The following is a 17,162-nucleotide window of genomic DNA, read 5'->3' on the forward strand; positions in this document are numbered from 1 at the left end:
GGGTAGTTAGATCTCCGGCTGGCGCGTGGTGTCTAGGGCATCGTAGGAAACACTCCCCGGCTACTTCCAGTGTTGTGTCAGGTTCAGGTCACGGTCACTTTAGTTCCCATCACCCGAGAGCTAGTCCGTTGTTATTTTGATTTCCCTGCCATTGGGAAAATCATAACAGAAGACATTTCCAGAAACGCTGGGATGCATTCTCAATGACAGTTCTGCTGTGTGTGTGTGCGTCTGTTCAAGCTGTGCACGACGCGTTTTGAATCTGCATAACTCCGCCTACTTTGACCACACCCTCCATCCCCATTGTGACTGCACATGAATGTTCCGTGCTAAGATTCTATCTACTGCAGGCAGCGCACCTGGTTGGTCAAAAGCATTGGAATACTCACACAGGTGTAGATGGAGATGACAAGCAGATTCAAGATCAGCACAGACACCAGTTTTCCTTTTTTTTCAAATACATATAATACACCACATTTGGAAGTCGGTGGTCCACAAGAGGGAGACAATGGTTTACAAAAGAATTCATGCGGCGGTCACAAATGCGGTATGTATGGCAGAACTACTCATTGGATACTTCAATTGAAACGCCGCCAAGTACTGACAGCAGGGGCCTAATTTTGTAGATGGCACAGTATATTTGCAACACTGTAAGAAAGGCCTAATACAGGCCTACATCTCAACACACCTGTTGCAGCAACCAGTAAAGACAAATTGATTGACTGACTGATTGCATATTGAATGCAATACAATGCTTTACATACATAGGTGAAAGCAAGGCCAGGCAAGGCACACAAAATGTTGCAAATGGTCAAGTGAAATCAAGCAAAATGCTACATTTGGCATCTGAAATGTGCTTCGCTGACACTGAAAAGTATTCACATAAAGGGTTAAAAGACAACTTGCGCTGATTTCAATGCAATCTGTTTTTGGAAACCGGATCAGAGAAGGAGCGCAGTGTTCCCGGAGATACTGCAATAACGAGTCAATGCGTGGAGTGGACAGAGCAAGCTCCATTTCCAGCTCCCTGGGCTAAAAATCCATTTAATATGGATAGGGGACGTATCAGATATTAAACTGATAAGAACAGATACTACACTACATCTTGAGCGGCGGTGACGACGGATGCATAAGGCCGAGAAACGATAACCAGAAATGGTTTGCCACTTCTGACGCACCTAGGCCTAAAACTGACACCCATTGTGGAGACAGAGCAAAAAGAGTGCCGCAGGGAAGACATTTCCAGAAACGCTGGGATGCATTCTCAATGACAGTTCTGCTGTGTGTGTGTGCGTCTGTTCAAGCTGTGCACGACGCGTTTTGAATCTGCATAACTCCGCCTACTTTGACCACACCCTCCGTCCCCATTGTGACTGCACATGAATGTTCCGTGCTAAGATTCTATCTACTGCAGGCAGCGCACCTGGTTGGTCAAAAGCATTGGAATACTCACACAGGTGTAGATGGAGATGACAAGCAGATTCAAGATCAGCACAGACACCAGTTTTCCTTTTTTTTCAAATACATATAATACACCACATTTGGAAGTCGGTGGTCCACAAGAGGGAGACAATGGTTTACAAAAGAATTCATGCGGCGGTCACAAATGCGGTATGTATGGCAGAACTACTCATTGGATACTTCAATTGAAACGCCGCCAAGTACTGACAGCAGGGCCTAATTTTGTAGATGGCACAGTATATTTGCAACACTGTAAGAAAGGCCTAATACAGGCCTACATCTCAACACACCTGTTGCAGCAACCAGTAAAGACAAATTGATTGACTGACTGATTGTATATTGAATGCAATACAATGCTTGACATACATAGGTGAAAGCAAGGCCAGGCAAGGCACACAAAATGTGGCAAATGGTCAAGTGAAATCAAGCAAAATGCTACATTTGGCATCTGAAATGTGCTTCGCTGACACTGAAAAGTATTCACATAAAGGGTTAAAAGACAACTTGCGCTGATTTCAATGCAATCTGTTTTTGGAAACCGGATCAGAGAAGGAGCGCAGTGTTCCCGGAGATACTGCAATAACGAGTCAATGCGTGGAGTGGACAGAGCAAGCTCCATTTCCAGCTCCCTGGGCTAAAAATCCATTTAATATGGATAGGGGACGTATCAGATATTAAACTGATAAGAACAGATACTACACTACATCTTGAGCGGCGACGACGACGGATGCATAAGGCCGAGAAACGATAACCAGAAACGGTTTGCCACTTCTGACGCAACTAGGCCTAAAACTGACACCCATTGTGGAGACAGAGCAAAAAGAGTGCCGCAGGGAAGACATTTCCAGAAACGCTGGGATGCATTCTCAATGACAGTTCTGCTGTGTGTGTGTGCGTCTGTTCAAGCTGTGCACGACGCGTTTTGAATCTGCATAACTCCGCCTACTTTGACCACACCCTCCATCCCCATTGTGACTGCACATGAATGTTCCGTGCTAAGATTCTATCTACTGCAGGCAGCGCACCTGGTTGGTCAAAAGCATTGGAATACTCACACAGGTGTAGATGGAGAAGACAAGCAGATTCGAGATCAGCACAGACACCAGTTTTCCTTTTTTTTTCAAATACATATAATACACCACATTTGGAAGTCGGTGGTCCACAAGAGGGAGACAATGGTTTACAAAAGAATTCATGCGGCGGTCACAAATGCGGTATGTATGGCAGAACTACTCATTGGATACTTCAATTGAAACGCCGCCAAGTACTGACAGCAGGGGCCTAATTTTGTAGATGGCACAGTATATTTGCAACACTGTAAGAAAGGCCTAATACAGGCCTACATCTCAACACACCTGTTGCAGCAACCAGTAAAGACAAATTGATTGACTGACTGATTGCATATTGAATGCAATACAATGCTTGACATACATAGGTGAAAGCAAGGCCAGGCAAGGCACACAAAATGTTGCAAATGGTCAAGTGAAATCAAGCAAAATGCTACATTTGGCATCTGAAATGTGCTTCGCTGACACTGAAAAGTATTCACATAAAGGGTTAAAAGACAACTTGCGCTGATTTCAATGCAATCTGTTTTTGGAAACCGGATCAGAGAAGGAGCGCAGTGTTCCCGGAGATACTGCAATAACGAGTCAATGCGTGGAGTGGACAGAGCAAGCTCCATTTCCAGCTCCCTGGGGTAAAAATCCATTTAATATGGATAGGGGACGTATCAGATATTAAACTGATAAGAACAGATACTACACTACATCTTGAGCGGCGGCGACGACGGATGCATAAGGCCGAGAAACGATAACCAGAAACGGTTTGCCACTTCTGACGCAACTAGGCCTAAAACTGACACCCATTGTGGAGACAGAGCAAAAAGAGTGCCGCAGGGAAGACATTTCCAGAAACGCTGGGATGCATTCTCAATGACAGTTCTGCTGTGTGTGTGTGCGTGTGTTCAAGCTGTGCACGACGCGTTTTGAATCTGCATAACTCCGCCTACTTTGACCACACCCTCCATCCCCATTGTGACTGCACATGAATGTTCCGTGCTAAGATTCTATCTACTGCAGGCAGTGCACCTGGTTGGTCAAAAGCATTGGAATACTCACACAGGTGTAGATGGAGAAGACAAGCAGATTCGAGATCAGCACAGACACCAGTTTTCCTTTTTTTTCAAATACATATAATACACCACATTTGGAAGTCGATGGTCCACAAGAGGGAGACAATGTTTTACAAAAGAATTCATGCGGCGGTCACAAATGCGGTATGTATGGCAGAACTACTCATTGGATACTTCAATTGAAACGCCGCCAAGTACTGACAGCAGGGGCCTAATTTTGTAGATGGCACAGTATATTTGCAACACTGTAAGAAAGGCCTAATACGGGCCTACATCTCAACACACCTGTTGCAGCCACCAGTAAAGACAAATTGATTGACTGATTGATTGCATATTGAATGCAATACAATGCTTGACATACATAGGTGAAAGCAAGGCCAGGCAAGGCACACAAAATGTTGCAAATGGTCAAGTGAAATCAAGCAAAATGCTACATTTGTCATCTGAAATGTGCTTCGCTGACACTGAAATGTATTCACATAAAGGGTTAAAAGACAACTTGCGCTGATTTCAATTCAATCTGTTTTTGGAAACCGGATCAGAGAAGAAGTGCACTGTTCCCGGAGATACCGCAATAGCGGCTCAATGCGTGGAGTGGACAGAGCAAGCTCTTTTTCCATCTCCCCGTTCTAAAAATCCATTTAATATATGGTCCCCAAATAGGAAACGTATCAGATATTAAACTGATAAGAACAGGTGCTACGCTTGATCTTGAGTGGCAGCGACGACGACGATTTCAGCCCAAAGGCCGAGCAGCGATAACCAGATATGGTTTAGCACTTTCACCACACCAAGGCCTTACACGGGTCCTTGGTCCTAGCCCAAAGGCCGAAAAGCAATGACCAGAAATCGTTTGGCACTTTTGCCGCACCAAGGCCTGACACTGATACCCTTCGGGGAGATGGAGCAAAAGATTGCCCTGAGGAGGACACTTTAGCAAACCAGACGCCTTCACAATGACAGTTCTGCTGTTTGTGCAAGCTGTGAGCCACTCGTTCTTAATCTGCATAACCCCACCTATTGTAACCCTCCCCTTTGTTCCAATGTGCACTTCTGAGTGCCAGGAGGAGGTGTGCGAGAGGGAAAATCCAAAAACAAACAAGCGAGCAGCTGTCTTCCCTGATGCGGGGTATAGACCCTGCTGCCTACCCATCACCATGCTGCCCGCCGCTGCTCCAGCAGCAGAATGAAGGTGGACTGCCACCGCACTGCCTTTTGTAGGCCAAGGGCCCATTGTGACACGTGAGGGTTCCAGACCATGGCCAAGGGCCCATTGTGACACGTGAGGGTTCCGTGCGCAGATTCTATCTAATGCAGGCGGCGCACCTGGCTGCTAGAAAGCATTAGAATACTCACACAGGTGTAGATAGGCAGCATATTCATGATCAGCACAGACACAATTTGTCCTTTTTTTAAATACATATGCACTAAATTTAAAAAAGTCAGTGGTCCACAAGAGGGAGACAATGTTTTACAAAAGAAATCATGCTGTCAGAAATGTGGTATGTATGGCAGAACTACTCATGGGTTACTTAAATGACAGCACTGAGCACTGATCGCGAGGGGTCTAACTTTGTAGCTGGTCTATTTGCAACACTGTAACAAAGGCCAAATACATGTCCACATCTTCACACGCCAGTTGCAACCAGTAAAGAGAGATTGATTGATTGATAGATTTCATATTGAACGCAATACAATGCTTGACATGCATAGGGGCAAACAATGCGCACAGAAAATGTTGCAATTGGTCAAGTTACATCAAGCAAAATGCATTTGGCATCTGAAATGTGCAACTTTGACCCTGACAAGAATTCACAGAATGGGTTCTAGCACAACTTGTGCTGATTTCAATTCAATCTGTATTTGGAAGCCGGATCAGAGAAGGAGCGCACTGTTCCCGGAGATACCGCAATAGCGGCTCAATGCGTGGAGTGAACAGAGCAAACTAATTAGGAAAAAGAGAAAGATCATGTCCACACAAATGGGAGCACCTCAAACAATTATCAGAAAATAAAAAATTTTATTGGTACATGTAGCAGCAAAACCTCACACAGAAAACTAGGCTAAAAACATTTAAAAGTGCAACAACTAGCACAGAAAAGAACACACACGACTGTCATATCCTAATATGGGGAAAATGACAAACCACATCCCTGCCCCTTTCAAGAATAAGAATGCATATGGAGCGCAATGACCCATAACATGGTCATATACCTATATGAATGTTTGCAATATATAAAAAGAAAGAATGATTAACTCTACAATATAAACAAAAGCACAGCTGTAGAAGCACAGTACATGTGTATACATAGGACCATGAACATCACAGTACCATATAGCCCCGAACAAAAGCAGGGAATGTTGAAAATCGGTGTGCAATAACCCATGCTTACACAACTGCAAAAGAATTACAAGGCATCCACATTTAAATAAGGTATATACCTACACCTAATGGTTTCCAGACATGCATATCCCATCAAGATCATGTGCAAAAAAATATGGGAAATGGGAAAAGGGAAAGGGAGGCAAAGAGGGATGTGGGGTGCGAACCCATGCGTATCGCCGCAACTATGGCGGCTTCCTCAGGGAAAGAATAGCATACTGTGTGAGGAACTAAGCTAGTATATATACAGAATCATAATGAAATGCATGATATTCACCTGTTTGAAGACAGGAGTAATGGCGAGGAAGCGCATGGAGTCGAGTGGTCGCGGCCATCTTGTGAATGTCAACAGATAGCATACTACAATAAAGTTGTGTAAGGGCCAGACCCACGCACGCGCACTAAACGCGGCGATCCCACACAGGAAAACTTATGGCTGATTGTATGGTGAGGAAGCGCATGGAATCAGATGGCCGCAGCCATCTTGTGAACATCACCAAACGGCATCTTGCAATAAAGTTGAGTGAGGACCAGACCCGCGCACGCGCACTGAACGCGGCGATCCCACACAGGCAAACCTACGGCTAGTGACGTTCAAGACGTAACCCTGACACAGGTGCGCCTGCGCGCAGGATACAAAGTCTATGAAAAACGCGCACCTGCAGGAACAGTCAAAATAGAGTTATACACAGTAAATTTGGCATAATCCTCTCATTGAATGTACACATCAGCCCATCCTTTAAAGTACATTACAGCCATGCCAGTACGTGCACATGAAGAGGGAGATACGGTACAGAGCAAAACATAGTTGGATCACAGTTAACCCAACTGCTGCCGCAGTTGCACTTGCGTCCAGATTAGGAATCCTCTATAAAGGCAACATTGTCCAAAAGGAACTTTTAGATATATATATAGTACCAAAGAACAGAAGTCAGTGAGTAGCGATAAGCAAATGCTAAATATAGCGCACGCATTCATTTGAAGCCCAGATACACACCGTATTAATACTGGTGCATGTGAGTATCACAGTACCATGTAGTATCTAAGCGCATGATTCTCTATGTGGGTGTATTTTACGGGCCCCAGTTTCATGTATATATATATATATATATATATATATATATATATATATATATATTTACATATATATATATATATCTTTTTACTGTCTGTGTCTTCTTCTGTAGGGCACTATTAGGTCTCATCAGTAGCAGGCTTGTTCGCCGACAGGGTCATCATTTAGGTCAGTCAGTTTTTTACATTCTAAGGGTTATTTTTTGCATTGGAATTTTCATCATGGCATGTTCAGTGTTCTTTGTGTATATGTATGTATAAGAATACAAGTAGGTCAGCAGATGCCACGCTTGTGGTCACGTGTTGTAAATGGTTATTCAAGTGGTGTTATTAGCTCCTTGGTATAGACGATCTGATGCAGTGTTTCCCTGTCTATATGACACATTTGTTGGCTTTTTCGTCCTACGGGCTCCTATTCTTGTGGCTACATTATGCTACTAGCCTATGGTTTTTGTACAACCAGCCGGATTTTGGATCTTGGACGATGCGTGTGGGCAGATTTACATACAACCTTTTTTCCATTTGTATACCAGCATCCATATGGTGTGTATCTGGGCTCTAAATAAACACATGTGCTATGATTATCATTTGCTTACCATCATTTATTGACCTTTGTTCTTTGGCATCATACATATATTCGAAATCTCTCTTTGGACATTGGTTGTCCTCATAGAACATCCGTCACCTGCATGCGAGTACATGCGGAAGCATCTGGGTTAACTCTTAGTGAATTGCGCCTGCATTGTACTGTATCCCCTTTTTCCTCACATGCACCAGTATTAATACGGTGTGTATCTGGGCTTCAAATGAATGCGTGCGCTATATTTAGCATTTGCTTATCGCTACTCACTGACTTCTGTTCTTTGGTACTATATATATATCTAAAAGTTCCTTTTGGACAATGTTGCCTTTATAGAGGATTCCTAATCTGGACGCAAGTGCAACTGCGGCAGCAGTTGGGTTAACTGCGATCCAACTATGTTTTGCTCTGTACCGTATCTCCCTCTTCATGTGCACGTACTGGCATGGCTGTAATGTACTTTAAAGGATGGGCTGATGTGTACATTCAATGAGAGGATTATGCCAAATTTACTGTGTATAACTATTTTGACTGTTCCTGCAGGTGCGCGTTTTTCATAGACTTTGTATCCTGCGCGCAGGCGCACCTGTCTCAGGGTTACGTCTTGAACGTCACTAGCCGTAGGTTTGCCTGTGTGGGATCGCCGCGTTCAGTGCGCGTGCGCGGGTCTGGTCCTCACTCAACTTTATTGCAAGATGCCGTTTGGTGATGTTCACAAGATGGCTGCGGCCATCTGATTCCATGCGCTTCCTCACCATACAATCAGCCATAAGTTTTCCTGTGTGGGATCGCCGCGTTTAGTGCGCGTGCGTGGGTCTGGCCCTTACACAACTTTATTGTAGTATGCTATCTGTTGACATTCACAAGATGGCCGCGACCACTCGACTCCATGCGCTTCCTCGCCGTTACTCCCGTCTTCAAACAGGTGAATATCATGCATTTCATTATGATTCTGTATATATACTAGCTTAGTTCCTCACACAGTATGCTATTCTTTCCCTGAGGAAGCCGCCATAGTTGCGGCGATACGCGTGGGTTCGCACCCCACATCCCTCTTTGCCTCCCTTTCCCTTTTCCCATATTTTTTTGCACATGATCTTGATGGGATATGCATGTCTGGAAACCATTAGGTGTAGGTATATACCTTATTTAAATGTGGATGCCTTGTAATTATTTTGCAGTTGTGTAAGCATGGGTTATTGCACACCGATTTTCAACATTCCCTGCTTTTGTTCGGGGCTATATGGTACTGTGATGTTCATGGTCCTATGTATACACATGTACTGTGCTTCTACAGCTGTGCTTTTGTTTATATTGTAGAGTTAATCATTCTTTCTTTTTATATATTGCAAACATTCATATAGGTATATGACCATGTTATGGGTCATTGCGCTCCATATGCATTCTTATTCTTGAAAGGGGCAGGTATGTGGTTTGTCATTTTCCCCATATTAGGATATGACAGTCGTGTGTGTTCTTTTCTGTGCTAGTTGTTGCACTTTTAAATGTTTTTAGCCTAGTTTTCTGTGTGAGGTTTTGCTGCTACATGTACCAATAAAATTTTGTATTTTCTGATAATTGTTTGAGGTGCTCCCATTTGTGTGGACATGATCTTTCTCTTTTTCCTAATTAGTTTGTAGTTTCTCATGGTCCAGGGTGAGCCCCAATATTCAAATTTAAAGTGGTGCCCTCCGTTCTTTTGTATTTACGAGTGAACAGAGCAAGCTCTTTTTCCATCTCCCTGTTCTAAAAATCCATTTTATATATGGCCCCCAAATAGGAGACGTATCAGATATTAACCCCTTAATCCCATATGACGTACTATCTCGTCAAGGTGACCTGGGACTTAATTCCCAGTGACGGGATAGTACGTCATATGCGATCGGCCGCGCTCACGGGGGGAGCGCGGCCGGGTGTCAGCTGACTATCGCAGCTGACATTCGGCACTATGTGCCAGGAGTGGTCACGGACCACCCCCGGCACATTAACCTCCGGCAGACTGCGATCAAACATGATCGCAGTGTACTGGCGGTACAGGGAAGCATCGCGCAGGGAGGGGGCTCCCTGCGTGCTTCCCTGAGACGATCGGTACAAGGCGATGTACTCACCTTGTACCGAGCGTCTCCTCCCTGCAGTCCCCAGATCCAAAATGGCCGCGGGGCTGCATCCGGGTACTGCAGGGAGTACTTCCGGGTCCACAGCAGGCGCTGGTAAGCCTGCAGTGCTGTCAGTCAGATCGCTGATCTGACAGAGTGCTGTGCAAACTGTCAGATCAGCGATCTGTGTTGTCCCCCCGGAACAAAGTAAAAAAAAAAAAACCTAAATAAAGAAAAAAAAAAACCAATATTATTCCCATAAATACATTTCTTTATCTAAATAAAAAAAAAACAATAAAAAGTACACATATTTAGTATCGCCGCGTCCGTAACGACCCAACCTATAAAACTGTCCCACTAGTTAACCCTTTCAGTGAACACCGTAAGAAAAAAAAAAAAAAGAGCCAAAAAACAACGCTTTATTATCATACCACTCAACAAAAAGTGGAATAACACGCATTCAAAAAGATGGATATAAATAACCATGGTACTGCTGAAAACGTCATCTTGTCCCGCAAAAAATAAGCCACGATACAGCATCATAAGAAAAAAATAAAAAAGTTATAGTCCTCAGAATAAAGCGATGCCAAAATAATTATTTTTTCTACAAAATAGCTTTTATCGTATAAAAGCGCCAAAACATAAAAAAATGATATAAATGAGATATCGCTGTAATCGTACTGACCCGACGAATAAAACTGCTTTATCAATTTTACCAAACGTGGAACGGTATAAACGCCTCCCCCAAAAGAAATTCATGAATAGCTGGTTTTTGGTCATTCTGCCTCACAAAAATCAGAATAAAAAGCGATCAAAAAATGTCACATGTCCGAAAATGTTACCAATAAAAACGTCAACTCGTCCCGCAAAAAACAAGACCTCACATGACTCTGTGGACCAAAATATGGAAAAATTATAGGTCTCAAAATATCGAGACGCAAAAACTTTTTTGCTATAAAAAGCGTCTTTTAGTGCGTGACAGCTGCCAATCATAAAAATCCGATTTAAAAAAATGCTATAAAAGTAAATCAAACCCCCCCTTCATCACCCCCTTAGTTAGGGAAAAATAATAAAATTAAAAAAATGTATTTATTTCCATTTTCCCATTAGGATTAGGGCTAGGGCTAGGGCTAGGGTTAGGGTTAGGGGTAGGGCTAGGGTTGGAGCTAAAGTTAGGGTTAGGGTTGGGGCTAAAGTTAGGGTTAGGGTTTGGATTACATTTACGGTTGGGATTAGGGTTAGGGTTACCACTGGGATTAGGGTTTCAGGTAGAATTGGGGAGTTTCCACTGTTCAGGCACATCAGGGGCTCTCCAAATGCGACATGGCGTCCGATCTCAATTCCAGCCAATTCTGCGTTGAAAAAGTAAAACAGTGCTCCTTCCCTTCCGAGCTCTCCCGTGCGCCCAAACAGGGGTTTACCCCAACATATGGGGTATCAGCGTACTCGGGACAAATTGGACAACAACTTTTGAGGTCCAAGTTCTCTTGTTATCCTTGGGAAAATAAAAATTTGGTGGGCTAAAAATCATTTTTGTGGGAAAAAAAAGGATTTTTTATTTTCACGGCTCTGCGTTGTAAACTGTAGTGAAACACTTGGGGGTTCAAAGTTCTCACAACATATCTAGAAAAGTTCCTTGGGAGGTCTAGTTTCCAATATGGGGTCACTTGTGGAGGGTTTCTACTGTTTGGGTACATCAGGGGCTCTACAAATGCAACGTGATGCCTGCAGACCAATCCATCTACAGTAAGTCTGAATTCCAAATGGCGCTCCTTCCCTTCCGAGCTCTGCCATGCGCCCAAACAGTGGTTCCCCCCCACATACGGGGCATCAGCGTACTCAGGACAAATTGGACATCAACTTTTGGGGTCCAATTTCTCCTGTTACCCTTGTGAAAATAAAAAATTGGGGGCGAAAAGATAATTTTTGTGAAAAAATATGATTTTTTACTTTTACGGCTCTGCATTATAAACTTCTGTGAAGCACTTGGTGGGTCAAAGTGCTCACCACACAACTAGATAAGTTCCTTAGGGGGTCTACTTTCCAAAATGGTGTCACTTGTGGGGGGTTTCAATGTTTACGCACATCAGGGGCTCTCCAAACGCAACATGGTGTCCCAGCTCAATTCCAGTCAATTTTGCATTGAAAAGTCAAATGGCGCTCCTTTCCTACCGAGCTCTGCCAGTGGTTTACCCCCACATATGGGGTATCAGCGTACTCAGGACAAATTGTACAACAACTTTTGGGGTCCATTTTCTCCTGTTACCCTTGATAAAATAAGACAAATTGGAGCTGAAATAAATTTTGTGTGAAAAAAAGTTAAATGTTAATTTTTATTTAAATATTCCAAAAATTCCTGTGAAACACTTGAAGGGTTAATAAACTTCTTGAATGCACCTTGAGCACCTTGAGGAGTGCAGTTTTTAGAATGGTGTCACACTTGGGTATTTTCTATCATATAGACCCCTTAAAATGACTTCAAATGAGATGTGGTCTCTAAAAAAAAATGGTGTTGTAAAAATGAGAAATTGCTGGTCAACTTTTAACCCTTATAACTCCCTAACAAAAAAAAATTTTGGTTCCAAAATTGTGCTGATGTAAAGTAGACATGTGGGAAATGTTACTTATTAAGTATTTTGCGTGACATATCTCTGTGATTTAAGGGCATAAAAATTCAAATTTGGAAAATTGCGAAATTTTCAAAATTTTCGCCAAATTTCCATTTTTTTCACAAATAAACGCAAGTTATATCAAATAAATTTTACCACTATCATGAAGTACAATATGTCACGAGAAAATAATGTCAGAATCGCCAAGATCCGTTGAAGCGTTCCAGAGTTATAACCTCATAAAGGGACAGTGGTCAGAATTGTAAAAATTGGCCCGGTCATTAACGTGCAAACCACCCTCGGGGCTTAAGGGGTTAAACTGATAAGAACAGGTGCTACGCTTGATCTTGAGTGGCGGCAGCGACGACGACGATTTCAGCCAAAAGGCTGAGCAGGGATAACCAGATATGGTTTAGCACTTTTACCACACCAAGGCCTTACACTCTTTTTTTTTTTCCCCTCAGATGGGAAGTTCCACAGTCAGGTAACCAAAACTATAAGGAACTCATCTCCCAAAACAGCGTGCCACATACTCCCGCTATTCCCATCATCATTGGAAAACACAACAAAATTTTTTTTATTAACAACCAAAAAAAACCAAACACCTCAAGATACATTAACAAAATGTTTCCACTTTTTAGTCTTTCAAATTCCCTCTGCATCCACCTCCCCTCTCCTCCTCTGATCACACACAAAGCAAAAATACAATTTTCCCCAAAAAATTTTTATACAGTTTCTAACCTCAGTATCCTTCCTTTTAAAACACATACATATTCCTCACATCCCACAAAACCTCTTTCATACATGTCATCATCAACCACAATACTCTCTCCTTTTCCCCACACATACCCAATCCAAACATAAAAAGCTCAAAAGACAACAAATTCACCTCACACAACTCCTAAAGGTACCTTCACACTAAGCGACGCTGCAGCGATACAGACAACGATGCCGATCGCTGCAGCGTCGCTGTTTGGTCGCTGGAGACCTGTCACACAGACAGCTCTCCAGCGACCAACGATGCCGAGGTCCCCGGGTAACCAGGGTAAACATCGGGTTGCTAAGCGCAGGGCCGCGCTTAGTAACCCGATGTTTACCCTGGTTACCAGTGTAAAATGTAAAAAAAAAAAAACAGTACATACTCACCTTCGCGTCCCCCGGCGTCCGCTTCCTGTACTGTGTGAGCGCTGTGAGCGTGTGACGTCACCGCTGTGCTGTGCTTTCACTTTACGGCCGGTGCTCAGTCAGTGCAGGAAGCAGAAAGCAGATTCAGCAAAGGAGGCCCACTAATACTAAATAGCAGAAAATAGGAAAGGGGTCTGTGCGGTCAGTAAAAAACCCTTACAAAATATCCACACTGAGATTTCAAGAACCCCCGCACCAACTAACGGTGTGGGGGGAGAAACTCAGTCCCCTAGAGCAACCAGCAAGCGAGGAAATCACATTTTAGCAAGCTGGACAAGAAACATGATGAATGCTGATAATCAAAAAATGAACAAACAAAAACTTAGCTTGTCTTGGAGAGACTGGGAGCAAGGTAGTCACAAGGAATCTGAAGAGCACTGAATACATTGATAGCAGGCAAGGAACTGAGTATCCAGGTGAGCTAAATAGGAAACCAACCAAGGATAACGAACCAGCTGATGCAGCCAACCTGCAGAAAGACAACACTACACAGTACCGCTTGTGACCACTAGAGGGAGCCTAAAAATAGAGTTCACAACAGTACCCCCCCCTTGAGGAGGGGTCACCGAACCCTCATCAAGACCCCCAGGGCGATCAGGATGAGCCGCGTGGAAGGCACGAACCAAATTGGCCGCACGAACATCAGAGGCGACAACCCAGGAATTATCCTCCTGACCATAGCCCTTCCACTTAACCAAATACTGAAGCCTCCGTCTAGAGATACGAGAATCCAAAATCTTCTCCACCACGTACTCCAATTCGCCCTCGACCAGCACCGGAGCAGGAGGCTCAACAGAAGGAACCACAGGTACCACATACCTCCGCAACAAAGACCTATGGAACACATTATGAATGGCAAACGATGCTGGGAGATCCAAACAAAAAGACACCGGGTTAAGGATTTCCAAGATCTTATAGGGACCGATGAAGCGAGGCTTGAATTTAGGAGAGGAGACCTTCATAGGAACATACCGAGAAGACAGCCACACCAAATCCCCAACACGAAGTCGGGGACCCACACCGCGGCGGAGGTTGGCAAAGCACTGAGCCTTCTCCTGTGACAACCTCAAATTGTCCACCACACGATTCCAAATCTGCTGCAACCTATCCACCACAGAATCCACCCCAGGACAGTCAGAAGACTCAACCTGACCCGAGGAAAAACGAGGATGGAAACCAGAATTGCAGAAAAAAGGCGAAACCAAAGTAGCAGAACTAGCCCGATTATTAAGGGCAAACTCGGCCATTGGCAAAAAAGTCACCCAATCATCCTGATCAGCAGAAACAAAACATCTCAAATAAGTTTCCAACGTCTGATTAGTTCGCTCGGTTTGGCCATTAGTCTGAGGGTGGAAGGCCGACGAAAAAGACAAATCAATGCCCATCTTAGCACAAAAAGTCCGCCAAAACCTGGACACAAACTGGGATCCTCTATCAGACACAATATTCTCAGGAATGCCGTGCAAGCGAACCACATTCTGAAAAAGCAGAGGAACCAAATCGGAGGAGGAAGGCAACTTAGGCAAGGGCACCAAATGGACCATCTTGGAAAAACGATCACACACCACCCAGATGACAGACATTTTTTGAGATACTGGAAGATCCGAAATAAAATCCATGAAAATGTGCGTCCAAGGCCTTTTCGGGACAGGCAAAGGCAAAAGCAAACCGCTGGCACGAGAACAGCAAGGCTTAGCCCGAGCACAAATCCCACAAGACTGCACAAAGGAACGCACATCCCGCGACAAGGAAGGCCACCAGAAGGACCTAGCCACCAAATCTCTGGTACCAAAAATCCCAGGATGACCCGCCAACACCGAAGAATGAACCTCGGAAATAACTCTGCTGGTCCATCTATCCGGGACAAACAGTCTCTCTGGTGGACAACGGTCAGGTCTATCCGCCTGAAATTTCTGCAGCACTCGTCGCAAATCTGGGGAAATGGCAGACAAAATCACTCCCTCTCTGAGAATACCAGCCAGCTCAGAAACTCCCGGAGAGTCAGGCACAAAACTCCTAGAAAGTGCATCAGCCTTCACGTTCTTCGAACCAGGCAGGTATGAGACCACGAAGTTGAAACGGGAGAAAAACAACGACCAACGAGCCTGTCTGGGATTCAGGCGCTTGGCAGATTCGAGGTAAATCAGATTTTTGTGATCAGTCAAGACCACCACACGATGTTTAGCTCCTTCGAGCCAATGTCGCCACTCCTCAAATGCCCACTTCATAGCCAACAACTCCCGATTACCAACATCATAATTCCGCTCGGCAGGCGAAAATTTTCTTGAAAAGAAAGCACATGGCTTCATCACAGAGCCATCAGAGCTTCTCTGTGACAAAACAGCCCCTGCTCCAATCTCAGAAGCATCAACCTCGACCTGGAAGGGGAGAGAGACATCTGGCTGACATAAGACTGGAGCTGAAGAAAACCGGTGCTTCAGCTCCCGAAAGGCCTCCACGGCCGCAGGAGACCAATTAGTCACATCAGAACCCTTCTTGGTCAAATCCGTCAAAGGTTTAACCGCGCTAGAAAAATTAGCGATGAAACGACGGTAAAAATTAGCAAAACCCAAGAACTTCTGAAGACTCTTAACAGACGTGGGCTGAGTCCAGTCATGAATAGCCTGGACCTTGACTGGGTCCATCTCCACAGTAGAAGGAGAAAAAATAAAACCCAAAAAGGAGACCTTGTGTACTCCGAAGAGGCATTTTGAGCCCTTCACAAATAAAGCGTTAGCACGCAGGACCTGAAACACCATCCTGACCTGCTTCACATGGGACTCCCAATCATCAGAAAAGACCAAAATGTCATCCAGATAAACAATCATAAATTTATCCAGATATTCTCGGAAGATGTCATGCATGAAGGACTGAAACACAGAAGGAGCATTAGAGAGTCCAAAAGGCATCACTAAGTACTCAAAATGACCTTCGGGCGTATTAAATGCTGTTTTCCATTCATCTCCCTGCTTAATGCGCACAAGGTTATACGCCCCACGGAGATCTATCTTGGTGAACCAACTGGCACCCTTAATCCGAGCAAACAAATCAGACAATAGTGGCAAAGGATACTGAAATTTGACTGTGATCTTATTCAGAAGACGATAATCTATACAAGGTCTCAAAGAACCGTCCTTCTTGGCCACAAAAAAAAATCCTGCACCAAGAGGGGAAGAGGATGGGCGAATATGTCCCTTCTCCAAAGACTCCTTTATATAACTCCGCATCGCGGCATGCTCTGGTATAGACAAATTAAAAAGTCGTCCCTTAGGGAATTTACTACCAGGAATTAAATTTATAGCACAGTCACAATCCCTATGAGGGGGCAGGGCACTGGACCTGGGCTCATCAAATACATCCTGGTAGTCAGACAAAAACTCAGGGACCTCAGAAGGAGTGGAAGAAGCAATAGACACCAACGGAGTATCGCCATGAATTCCCTGACAACCCCAACTTGACACAGACATAGCTTTCCAATCTAAAACTGGATTATGAGCCTGCAGCCATGCAGACCCAAAACGACAACATCATGCAAATTATGCAGAACAAGAAAGCGAATCACCTCCTGATGTACGGGAGTCATGCACATGGTCATTTCCGTCCAATACTGAGGCTTATTCTCAGCCAATGGCGTAGCATC

General features: G+C 44.2%; 3 non-coding genes and 1 pseudogene across 3 annotated transcripts; all 4 read right to left on the reverse strand.

Annotated features, from left to right (window-relative positions):
- Positions 1-947: 947 nt before the first annotated feature.
- On the reverse strand, positions 948-1,147 carry LOC143777339 (U2 spliceosomal RNA). Its single transcript, XR_013216113.1, has one exon. It is a non-coding gene; the product is annotated as a U2 spliceosomal RNA (small nuclear RNA).
- Positions 1,148-2,010: 863 nt separating this feature from the next.
- LOC143777338 (U2 spliceosomal RNA) lies at positions 2,011-2,210 on the reverse strand. The gene has a single exon (XR_013216112.1). It is a non-coding gene; the product is annotated as a U2 spliceosomal RNA (small nuclear RNA).
- Positions 2,211-3,075: 865 nt separating this feature from the next.
- LOC143777357 (U2 spliceosomal RNA) lies at positions 3,076-3,275 on the reverse strand. Its single transcript, XR_013216117.1, has one exon. It is a non-coding gene; the product is annotated as a U2 spliceosomal RNA (small nuclear RNA).
- An 864-nt stretch (positions 3,276-4,139) lies between these two features.
- LOC143777300 (U2 spliceosomal RNA) lies at positions 4,140-4,355 on the reverse strand (annotated as a pseudogene).
- Between the last annotated feature and the right edge of the window lie 12,807 nt (positions 4,356-17,162).

This window comes from Ranitomeya variabilis, chromosome 5 (assembly GCF_051348905.1).
Source record: "Ranitomeya variabilis isolate aRanVar5 chromosome 5, aRanVar5.hap1, whole genome shotgun sequence".
In the NCBI taxonomy this organism is placed as follows: Eukaryota; Metazoa; Chordata; class Amphibia; order Anura; family Dendrobatidae; genus Ranitomeya; species Ranitomeya variabilis.